The sequence below is a fragment of the Castanea sativa genome, chromosome 9, assembly GCF_040712315.1.
Source record: "Castanea sativa cultivar Marrone di Chiusa Pesio chromosome 9, ASM4071231v1".
NCBI lineage: Eukaryota > Viridiplantae > Streptophyta > Magnoliopsida > Fagales > Fagaceae > Castanea > Castanea sativa.
This window is the reverse complement of record NC_134021.1, coordinates 39,955,648-39,965,038: the sequence shown is the minus strand read 5'-3', so window position 1 is coordinate 39,965,038 and position 9,391 is coordinate 39,955,648. Positions and strand designations below refer to the sequence as shown.

General features: G+C 34.1%; 1 pseudogene; it reads right to left on the bottom strand.

The window, feature by feature from the left end:
- Nucleotides 1–270: 270 nt before the first annotated feature.
- LOC142611258 (UPF0481 protein At3g47200-like) lies at nucleotides 271–5,784 on the bottom strand (annotated as a pseudogene).
- Nucleotides 5,785–9,391: the final 3,607 nt, after the last annotated feature.

The following is a 9,391-nucleotide window of genomic DNA, read 5'->3' as shown; positions in this document are numbered from 1 at the left end:
TCCACCTTTTGCTTTACAAGATTAAATCATAATATAGGCGACATATTGGATCAAGTATTCATCTCAAACTTAATTACATGTACATTTAACACAATTTGCACACAAAATCTTGGGCATAATAAAAATAAAAATTATACTATATGTGGCCTTCGGATGATGACCCATGTGAAAACATAACTAATGTTGAATTCTTTGAAAACATAACCAGCGTTGAATTCTATTAAAGTCTTTTTATTTGGCAACCACCGACAGAAAGCAAATCAATAAAACTTTACCTTTTGCAAGGTTTGTGTTAGATTCTTGCGTTAAGTCATCTCATGGTCTTGACCAGGAAGACTTGACAGCATACCAAGTCTGAGCGGCAGTTAGACCAAGTCCTAGTAATACACCACAGAAAGCAAGAAATGTCCAAGGACTGCTGAAATGGTCGTGGATGAATTGAGCCATCCATGTTGTACATTTGCAGTCATAGAATCCCTGAATCTGCAACTTGACATTCAGATATATATAGGGGTTAGGCACCAAGTCGGTGCCTATCTTATTGAAGAGCTGAGCCACTTCTTCATCACTGCCAAGGAGGTTGTGGAGTATCCGTGCTTTCCTTAGCATCTTAACATCGCTGGCCTCATCGATCAGTGAATCAAGAAAAGATATGTTAAGACGTGATCCTGAAATCATTTTCAAAATCCAGACACATTTCGTAGGCTACCAAGTTCAAGAACTTTGGCCTCGTTGAGTCATCCACAATAACTGGTGGAAGATAAAGGTGCCCAAAGTGAAGGATTTGTTTACTAAAACATATGTTACGCAAGCAACTATTGTCACTACGTTTCAAACGGATACCTGCTGCTTTAAGCTCCTGAATGTTGCGATAGGATTGCCAATCTTGGATTGCTTTTCCCTTCAGATTCATATAAGATTCCGGTTGTGCCAATCTTTGTTTTTATACTAGCTTTATGCTATCTGATAATTGCCGGATCATCTTTGCCCAGAATTTTTTTTAAAAAAAAATGTTAATTGTCACACAAGAAAAAGTGGGTTCCTTCAGACTTTATTACATAACAAGTTTGATCCGATTTCCTAAAAATACAAATCTTCTATACCCCATTTTGTGTTTCACTTCATATTTCATCAATTACAACTTGTTATATTTATTTTATAAGAAACTCTCAAATCTGCTATCTGGTAAATTCTGTGACAATGCAACTCTCAAATGAGTCTGTAATGCATTCTGATGTAGAACACAATTTATTATTTAATTATTGTAATTTATTAATTTTGGTATTGAATTTGTAATTTTTGTAATTTTAGATTTAGGGCATTTATTTCCTTGTGTTTAAGTGATTTTAATTTTTTAGGAGTTATTTAGAATATAATTTTTTGTCTTTTAAGTTTTACGGAGCCCTTAAATAGGCCTCAAAGTCTGTAAATATTTTCAAATTATTGATATTAATAAAAATTCAGACTTTTGTTTATTGTTTCTCTGGTGGAGCTTAGAATCCTTTCTCCTTGTGGATTCAAGGCCCCTTATGGATTCAAGGACCCCTCGTGGATTCAAGGTTATTTTTATAAGTAAACATGTTTTGTTTCTTGTTTTTTGGAAGTAAATGTGTTCTGCTTCTTAACGCTTTCGCCTCTCTCATTAGTTGGTATCAGAGCCTTGATTTATCCTAGTTTGGTGGCTAACGTATGAGATAGTAGCAATTCTGGTGACAGAAAACTTAGCAAGTATTACATGACATATAGCTAGCATTCACAAATATCTTTGTTAGGATGCCGTCATTGGAGCATGGAAACCATAGGGATAACTATCACGGGGACATAACTCACAAGCAACCTATTGGTAAACAAATTTCATATTGGCCTTATAAAAGAATTGCAAGTTTTAATGATTATTTTTATAAAGAAGATTTTCTTGCTCTGTATAAACTTAGAGAGTATACCTTACGCTGGTTAGAACAAATGCAGTTTGATAGACTCATACGAGGTAAAAACAAAATTTGTTTATGGCCAAGGATGAAAAAGATGCTTGCTATCAGATTTTTTTTCTTTGAATTGTGATGAACTTTTTTCATATAAGAAACAAGATTATTATTGGCCAAGAAGTTCACACTTGAATTATTTTAAAGAGCCATATATTCCACCATTAAGAGAAGAATTACATGTTGAAGAAAATACTTTTCTTGAAGAATATGTAGAAGTCAAAGAAGAAAATATAGAGATTTTTGAGGAAATTAATGAAGGTCTTGTTATAGAAGAAAAACGTGAAATCAAGATTGTGGAGGAGATTAATGAAGACCATATTATAGAGAAAGATCTTGAGGTTGAGATAGTAGAGACCATTAAAGAGGAAATTATAAAGAAAGTTGTCAATGATTTCAATGAAATCAAGTTTGATGATTGCAATGTTCAAGCACCTATTATTTTGGTGGGAGACACTGGAACAAAGTTTATTGATTTTATTGGGGTTGATAGATTTGATGCAATTGTCAGTTTTTATTTTATTAATCTCAACAATTGTATGAAAACTAAGGAAAAAGAAATTCAAGTTGATTTGTTTATTTCATTGATGAGTTGCAAGTATGGAAAGAAGATCAAGAGGCTCAAGTATTCAAAGTATTTGTTTACCTGGAGTGGAAGATTTTAGATTTCAAAGATGAACTTAAAGACGAGTTTGTTTCAAGTGGAGGGGTCTGATGTAGCACACAATTTACTATTTAATTACTGTAATTTATTAATTTTGGTATTTAATTTGTAATTTTAGATTTAGAGCATTTATATCCTTATTTTTAGGCAATTTTAATGTTTTTTAGGTCAAATTTGGGTCCTATTATGGTTATGTATTATTTAGAGATTATTTTAGAATATATTTTCTTGTCTGTCAAGAAATCTTTTATGGGTTCGATTTTATTTTCAGAAACAAACATGTTTAGTTTTTTGTATTATAGTTTGTTGCATCTAGATCATTTAGAGGGTTTTGAACTTCAGTAGCATCATTTCTATAATTTTTAGTCGCTCTTCAATTGCTTTTCGATTGATCGAACTTGTTTGCCAAAATTTCTAATTTTCTGATCGATTTTTTAATCAATCGAAATTTTTTACGATTGTGTCTCGAACTCTTGATCAATCGAACTTTTTCATAGGAGTTTTTTGGACTTTCGGCTTTATGACATCTCATATTAACGCATGTATTATGAACAAAATCTTGAATGGCGGCTTTGGTGCTTTCATATTGGTTCATATTGGCAGTGTGTTCTGCCCTTGAGTAGTTTATATTGTGTGCGTGTAAAATGTGGGGAAACTAGAAATTACCTGGAGCTTCTGAAATTGCATTTTTTCACTATTGTACACAAACTGTTTGTTAGAATGCCCCACACAAGTTCATATTGCATAAATCATTGTGTGCGCTTCATGTACTCTAGCTTAGGGCATCCACTATGATCATACAAGGTTATTAATAATGAGCATATTGCATAGCCTTATATGACATGTACTCGTTCCTTTGTTTTGCCATCGTCATTTTCTTTTAGATTATTCATTATGGCACCTAGAGGATCTCAACCTTTTGATTCTCATCTATTTTGTGATCATTCTAATGCTAGTGAAAGTGAAGATGTAGCCATCAAGGACTTCTTATATGGGCATAGGCTGTCACTTTGAAACACATAGCCCTTGTGTCCTCTCCTTCTCTTTCCCATTGCTTCTTCTCTACAATCTCTGCAATTTTCTATTTCATTCACAATAGTTAACACTCCCCCAATAATCGAACTGCCCTCCTTGATAGATGGGATGAGATCCCAGGCCTCTTGCGCAATGACGAGAATGAAGTAACAAGTTGATACACAGTTCACAAAAGCTACTGCAACTGCCCCTTGCATGTAGAAAAGAGAGGACAAAGAGATTGGAGTCTATTTCCACCTTTTGCTTTACAAGATTGAATCATAATATAGGCAACATATTGGATCAAGTATTCATCTCAAACTCAATTACATATACACTTAACACAAGTTGCACACAAAATCTTAGGCATAATTATCTCCATTTCACACACATTACATCAATTTGGAACGCACACTGACTTATTTCAGACATTCACGAAAACATCAAGACCAAAGTAAACAAATTTATACAATATGTGGCCTTGGGATGACCCATGTGAAAACATAACTAGTGTTGAATTCTTATTAAAGTGTTTTTATTTGGCAACCACCAACTGAAAGGCATAGAAACCATTTACTTCAGCTAGCTAGACATTTGGAAAGAGAAAGCAAATCAATAAAACTTTACCTTTTGCATGGTTTGTGTTAAATTCTTGCATAAGTCATCGCAGGGTCCTGACTGGGAAGACTCGACAGCATACCAAGTCTGAGTGGCAGTTGGACCAAGTCCTAGTAATACACCACAGAAAGCAAGAATCGTCCAAGGACTGCTGAAATGGTCGTGAATGAATTGAGCCATCCATGTTGTACATTTGCAGTCACAGAATTCCTGAATCTTGATCTTGACATCCTGATATATATAGGGGTTAGGCACCAAGTCGGTGCCTATCTCATTGAAGAGCTTAGCCACTTCTTCATCGCTGCCAAGGAAGTTGTGGAGTATCCATGCTTTCCTTAGCAACTTAACATCGTTGGCTTCATCAATCAGTGAATCAAGAAAAGATATGTAAGAGGTGATCCCAAAATCATTCTTGAAATCGAGACACATTTCGTAGTCTATCAAGTTCAAGAACTTAGGCCTTGTTGAGTCATCCACAATAATTGGTGGAAGGTCAAGTTGCCCAAAAAGAAGGAATATTCTTCTAAATGATATGCTTTGCAAGCAACTATTACTACTACGTTTTAAATGGATACCTGCTGCTTTAAGCTCTTGCACATTGTGATAGGATTGCCAATCTTGGTCTTTCTTTATATTTGGTTCTTCTTCAGCGTCTGTTTGTTGGCCATGACAAAACAAGAGACTTGTCCTCAGGAGGTCAAGAAGATGGACGGGCTCTTTATTCATTGATATTCGTTTCTCTGGTTGTGGATTCTCTGGTGCATGAGGGTTAACTTGATTGCTGTTTTCTTGTTGCTGCATCGATTGCTGATTGTCTGGTACCATACTGTGCTTTGAAATGTAAGCTTTAATTGATCCCCTCAACTCATTTTCCATCTTACTCAAGCCCATCAACCATTCAAGGAGACGATAAGGAAGTTGGTTCTCCAGCAAGAACAAATCCTGTTGTCCAAACGTAACACTGTCAGTTTTTATGTTCAACTGTTTGAACTGGCCTTTAATAGCACAGTATATGTATTGAAGTATTGCACAGCCATCCACGAACAACAGCCATGCGAGGGCCTCATCATCATATTTTTTGGTCACCTCCTCCTCAAAGCATTCCCTTAGTTCCTTGATGTTATCCTCAATCTTCTTGTATAAATCTTTTATTTCCTTGCCGCTACCATTAACGAATTCACATGTCAACTTCATCTTGTACCTCTCTACTAGCTGGTACTTTTCATTACCATGATGGATGGGACCAAGTGATACCACCCTTGGCTCATAGTACTTCTTAAAATCCTGTTGATCTCGCAGCAAGAATATAACCTTTTGTATCTTCGGTGATGGAGATTGATTCTTTGTATCTTCTCCTGCCTCCTTTACCGTTTCAAACCTTGCATCCAGGCTATTTTGTATTGAAATGCTGTGCACTTGGGCCTCCTCATTGGCTCCTCTACTTGTTTCACAAGCTCCTCTTGTGACAGCGTTCCTCAAACAGGACTCCATGGAAACAACATGCATAACAAGTTTGCACCAAAGAAGGCAATTGAATTTTGGAACTCAACTGTCCTTGTATATTTGCAGTCATTTATAGTACGGGGAAACTTAAGCTTGAGAAATTTAGGACTTCTGCTCTTAGTCGATTATCTAATTACTTGGGGACTAATAGCTTGTTTGGATGGAGGGAGAGTAGAGGGGAGTAGGGTAGGGAGGGAGAGTAAGTTAAATTATCTTGTTTCGGAGTTTTTTAAGGGAGAAAGGGGAGGAATTTAGAGGGGTTTGGGGAGGTTCTAACTACTTATAACCCCTCATTTATAATTTACCCAAATTAGAGAGATTTGGAGGGAGAGTAGAGCATATAAATGTTTGATCAAATAAACTACCAAATTTACCTTTACCATATTAACAAAATTACTAACTATAAAAAAACTAATTATTTCCCTCCTCCTTACTTAATTTTAAAACCATCCAAACAAGGTGGAGAATAACCATTTTCCTCTACTCTCCTCTCCGCTACTTTCCTCCCATTTACTCCCTTTTACTCTCCTCTCCCTCCGAACTTCCAAACATAGCATAAATGTACAGAGTGTTATGAAGCAGCTACATTTTATGACTTGATAGGCATCACAAGTATGGAATATATTCATCTAAAAGATATGTGGAAAAAATATAGAAGAAAGTGAAAGTAGCTGATGGATTTTATTACATGGCACAACCTTTGAATAAACTATGAATTATGATTAGCTTTTTGCCCTTATCCATCGAACAGGAATTACTTTCAGGGAAATTAATTGTTTTTATACTAGCTATCTACTAAATTGCTAATTGTCGGGATCTTCTTTGCCCAAAATTTAAAAAAAAAAAAAAAAAAAAAAAAAAATTTGACGCACAAGAAACAGTGTGTTCCTTCAGACTTTAATTACATAACAAGTTTGATATAACCTCCTTCGTGATTAACCTAGCGTTTATGCTTTATCTTTACATCAAGCAAGGTTTATGACATATAGAGTTTGTTTGGGATGTGATGCAATATTTAGCTTATTTTGAGTTCTTAGCTTCTTTTTGGTACTATTTATGTGTTTCGTTACACTTTTTGGTACTATTTATTAGTCTTATTATATTATTTAGCTAGCTTTTAATTTTTTTTTTTCATAATTTTCAGCAAAAAAAAAAAAAGTTTCAACTAAATAAGTTGTTTTCATACGGACCCATAATATTAAAGATTAACATTTTAGTGTTAAGAATTTGGTCTTTAAGCTGTTTAGGAACTTTTAGCTTTAGGATCTTAACTCTTGACTCTTGTGCTTGTCTTTACGTTATGCTACTCCCCAGTTGGCCAAAATGGGGATATTCCCCTTTCAACCAAACTTTCTAGCAAAATGTCCCTTGTCTGAAACTATTTAGGGATATGTTCCTGTTTTAAACTTGATTTTCTAAAACTCGAGTTTCAAAATAAGGACGTATCTCTAAATAGTTTCAAACAAGGAACTTTTAGCTTTAGGAACTTTTAGCTTTAGGACCTTAACTCTTGACTCTTGTACTTGTCTTTACGTTATGCTACTCCCCAGTTGGCCAAAATGGGGATATTCCCCTTTCAGCCAAACTTTCTAGCAAAATGCCTATTGTCTGAAACTATTTAGGGATATGTTCCTGTTTTAAACTTGATTTTCTAAAACTCGAGTTTCAAAATAAGGATGTATCTCTAAATAGTTTCAAACAAGGAACTTTTAGCTTTAGGATCTTAACTCTTGACTCTTGTGCTTGTCTTTACGTTATGCTACTCCCCAGTTGGCCAAAATGGGGATATTCCCCTTTCAGCCAAACTTTCTAGCAAAATGCTCCTTGTCTGAAACTATTTAGGGATATGTTCCTGTTTTAAACTTGATTTTCTAAAACTCGAGTTTCAAAATAAGGACGTATCTCTAAATAATTTCAAACAATGAGCATTTTGCTGGAAAGTTTGGCTGAAAGGGGTAAAACCCAATTTTGGCCCTTCCCAGTTAGTCTATTAAACAATCATACTTTTGTGGAAGAACCATATTTTGACATTATCCCAATATCAAGCTTGGAACATTTGACTCCTATTGTCTAAAGCACGAATAGCATAATACCTACGTTTTTCCCGAAAAAGTTAACCGTGAATAAGAAGCATAAACAGTTTTACTTATGCTTGATGCAAAAGATAGAAACATAAACAGTATTGTGGAAAAAGTTTATCCGAAACTTGCTATGTAGGTAAAGGCTTTTTCACGTGTTTCACATTTCTACTTTTTATTGTTTGAAGCAGGATACATTGCATAATTAATCTGATCGAAATCTTCTTGCCGGCCGGTTCAACCAATTCCTATTTAAAATCTTTAAATAATATAAATATAATTCTATATATACCTTTACATTTCACATTCACATCATTCATGAATAGTACAATGGGATCTTATAATCACAAGTGATCCAAAATTTTAGCGGATGGAAGGAAAAAATTTAAAACAAGAAGTGAAATAAGAAATAACGTATCTATAATCATGAATAATTTCATTAAAAGGACCATTAAACTACTCTCTTTTTTTCTTGGGTAAGAGCTCCTATATTTTTGTAAGCCAATCACTTGAATTGCCCCTACGCATAACACAATTATTTTTAAGCCCCAAATATATAAACAAGATTAAGATTAACAACAAGCTTTATTATAACTCAATGGCATAGCCTACTCTCCTATATTAGGAGAGTCAGTGTTCGAATTCTGTCTCCTCATTGTTGTAACTAGGACTGAAATGAACCAAATTGTTTACGAACAATTCGAGCAAGATTCTTGAAAAAAGCTAAGTTTAAACCCAAGTTTAGGCTTGATTATTAAACAAGTCAAGCTCAAATATAATAATGTGATCATGAACATGAGTCTCAATTTGACTATAAAAAATATTATAGTTTAATATGTATAATTATCTAAAACTAAATCTATATATACTTGAAAAAGTTATGATTTGTAGTTTATTGATAATATAATTAGTTCATTCTTAGTAAAAATGCATAATATATGAAACTGTAAAATATTTTAGTCATGATTTTTCCATATATGAAAAAAGAAGCTCATGAACCAACTTGAACATGTAATTTTCTATGCGATGAGCTTGAGTTTGGCTCATGTTTGAAATAAAAATTAAATAAAAAAAGTCTGAACTTAATACTCTTCTCGACTCGACTTGGCTTCTTAATTTACAGTCCTAGTTGTAACTATAGAATTATACAAAATAAAAAATAAAATAGCCACAACCCTCGAAAAAAAACATTGTATAGCCTTGACTCTGTGTAAAATATAACATTCTATACCAAACTAGCTAGGTAAATAAAGTAGGAAGGAACCAACCTTTTCACTATACCATTCCACACACACACGCACACATACATATACACTTTTCATAGAAAAGATAATCCCCGACTTGGTATATTATGTTAGGAACTTGCATTTGGGTATAGAATGCATATAGTTAGTTAGTTGGTTAGTTAGTTACAATTCCGAGCATGTTAATTACATTTAACACATATTGGAATTATTAATGCACATGAGGAATAATAGGACCATTAGGATAAGGTCATGTGAGCCAATAGAATAGTTTTATGGTTCTAATGA